Genomic DNA, 3,016 nt, shown 5'->3' with positions numbered 1-3,016 from the left:
TAGTCGACCTTGGGAACGTCCCACTCGCACTTCTCAGGCTTCAGGAACAGATCGTTGTCCTGAAGGCGACGCAGAACCTCGCGCGTGACCTTTTCATGCTCCTCTTTGTTGGTGGAGAAGATGAGTATGTCATCTAGGTACACAAGGATCTTGCCGCCGACGATGAGATTGTGGAACATCTCGTTCATCATTGCCTGGAAGGTTGCGGGGGAGTTGGTGAGACCAAAGAACATCACCAAAGGCTCGTACAACCCTCGGTTAGTCACAAAGGCCGCCTTCCATTCGTCACCGGCTTTGATCCGGACGTTGTTGTATCCCCATCGGACATCGAACTTCGTGAAGAGCGTAGCGCCGCGGAGCTTATCCACCATTTCGGCGATCAACGGCAAGGGATAACGATTTTTGACCGTGATCGCGTTCAATCGGCGGTAGTCCTGTACGGGTCGAAGCGTCCCTTCCTTCTTTTTGATGAAGAAAAAGGGGGATGAGATCGGCGACTTCGACTCCCGTATGTAGCCCTTCGCTAACTGCTCCTTTAGGAACTTGTCCAGTTCCTCCTGCTCGTTGCTCGACAATGGGTATACCTTGGAATGGAACGTGGAGTAGCCGGGCACGAGTTCGATCGCATGATCGTACGGCTTTCTTTCGGGTAGCCGTTCTGATGCTTCCTTCGAGAAGACTTTCAGAAACTCGTGGTACTGTTTGGGCACCGACTCCTCGGTGGTCTTAACGACCTTCTTCTTGATCTCTTCCTCAGCGAACAGCTGGGAATACGTGTGCCCTGCTGCGACGAACAGCTGAGGGGCGCCGGGAAGCGTGATACCCTGCTCCCAGGCTTCGATCAAGTCAGCCTCATCCCATTCCACTTCCGCCGAATCTTCTTCGGGTTCGAAGTCCGGGAGCACCTTGCTCCGGCAGGCACCTATGACCGACCGTCTGGACTTCGGCGAACGCCTGCGCGCCGTGGGCCTGACCCCCGTATCACGCGTAGTCGTTGCTTGCTCCATTCGGCCAGTCCTCCTGGCGCTACACGTTTCAGGGCATCGCGACAATTTGAGGGAGCCCTTCTCCCAATCGATTTCGGGGTTGTGCTCTCGCAGCCAATCCAACCCAACGATCACATCTTCAGGACCAATGTCCGTGACCGTGAACACCGTCTTCTCGACGTGTTCTCCTATATGCATCTGTAGCACTGCTACTTCTGAGATGCTTCCATCCTTATTCAGGGTGCCGTCGATATTGTAGAGCGGAATCGGCTCTTTTAGCTTCCGCGTCTGCACCTTATTCTCTTCGATGAATCGCTTGTTGATAAACTTCGTGGTGGCTCCGCTGTCCACCATAGCGATTATGTCTTTATGCCGTCTTTTTCCTTGAAGTCGTACTGAGATGTGAAAATGTTGGGACCCCTGGTCCAATTCGTACACCACTGCAGTAGACAATACATTATACTTGTTACAAGATGATACTCGCGGCCCGACGCGTGCGGCACGAAGCGCGGACCAGATCAAAAACCCTCCTCCTTCATTGCCCGATAGTGCTCGAGCTCCTCGCGCATCGACTTCACCTGTGCCATTAAGTCCGCCAGCTCCGATTGCTCGGATTTCGCTGAAGCGGCACTTATACTTGCCGAGGGTGTTGTCGTGACGGGGGCGCTTGTCGCCGCCTGGGTGGATCCCGAGGCAACCGTAGCCCGCGCGTCGGCGCGTTTTGTGTAAGGCTTGTCCTTACAATTGGGGCACTCGAAGCGTCGGTACCCTTGCTTCCCACAGCCGAAACAGGTGCCGGGGAAGTTGCCTTTTCCGACGGCCGCATTGATGCTGGCCGAAGCTGCGTGCGTCGATGGTGCACCACCACGTGCCCCACCGCGTCCTCGACCTCGGGCCGAGAAGAAGTTATTTAGCTCGGGCCGATGGGCCCGGCTGATGTCGAGGATTTGCTCGACCTCAGTGGCGCGCTTCTCAGCTGCTTGCCACGTGGTGAAGGTTTTGAGCTCGATCTTGCGGTAGACGCGGGAGGGGATGCCGCTCAGGTACCTGTCGCGTAGCTCCAGGTCCCCATACCCGGAACGGTCCGCCGGACCCTTGAACAGCGCGGAGAACTCCGCCGCAGTGCGTCTTTCACGGACCGATTTGTCCGCGCAGAGCTTCGCCAGCTCTACCTGTGCTGCCGCTTCGTCGTCGAGATTTCCGAAGCGGGCCCTGAAGGCGGCGGCAAAGGCCGCTTTGTTCGCGAATGGGGTCGTGGCCCCTTGTACTCCTACTTGCACTGACGCGAGCTGGGCAAAGTAGGGGGTGGCCCAGGCGCGGGCGTCTCCATCGAGCAGGCTAAGTGCGACCTGCACCTTGAGTTCGATGGTGGTCAATGACGTGTTGACCAGCCAGTAGATGCGCAACTGGGACAGGAACCGGTTGCATTCGATGACGGTCTTGCCATCATAGCGGAGCGGGAGGAGGAGTTTCAAGGTCTCCTTGTCGGGGGCGGCTGCAGGAGACGACATTATCGGCGTCGGGGGGGACGGAGGACGCTGCGGGGGCGGAGGCGGCTGTGGTGGCCTTCCGCTGGCCGAACTTCGAGAGGAGCGAGTGCTCGAGCGGCCTCTCGGCGGAGTCGGCGGTGAAGGCGCCGAAGGAAGTTCGGCGGGGGGGTTACGTACGTCAGGGACTGCTGACGCGGGGGCGAGCGCTGTCGGTGAGGTGGACCCAGCAGAATCCTCGGACTCGGACTCCGAGACTCCTTCTTCACCTGCACCCTCCTCAGGCTCTGGCTCTGGCGCAGGGTCTGGAGGGAGATCTCCTTGTATTTGATCGGCGACAGTTTGAGGGAGGCGGGAGGTAGGGGAGACAGGGCGAGAGTGCCTCGAGGCCGATCGAGATGCGAGGGTGCTTCGGGGTCCGAGCGGGTGTTGCGCTCGTCGGATCGCCTTGTAACGAGGGTAATCTTCCTCGATCGATCGGGGTGTCCGATTTGGGCACGGCTGCTGCTCGCAACGGTAGAGGACAGTCTCAGGGCCGTCTGG

The sequence above is a fragment of the Postia placenta genome, assembly GCF_002117355.1.
Source record: "Postia placenta MAD-698-R-SB12 unplaced genomic scaffold POSPLAscaffold_22, whole genome shotgun sequence".
Taxonomy (NCBI): domain Eukaryota; kingdom Fungi; phylum Basidiomycota; class Agaricomycetes; order Polyporales; family Adustoporiaceae; genus Rhodonia; species Rhodonia placenta.
Note: the sequence above shows the minus strand (reverse complement) of the source record.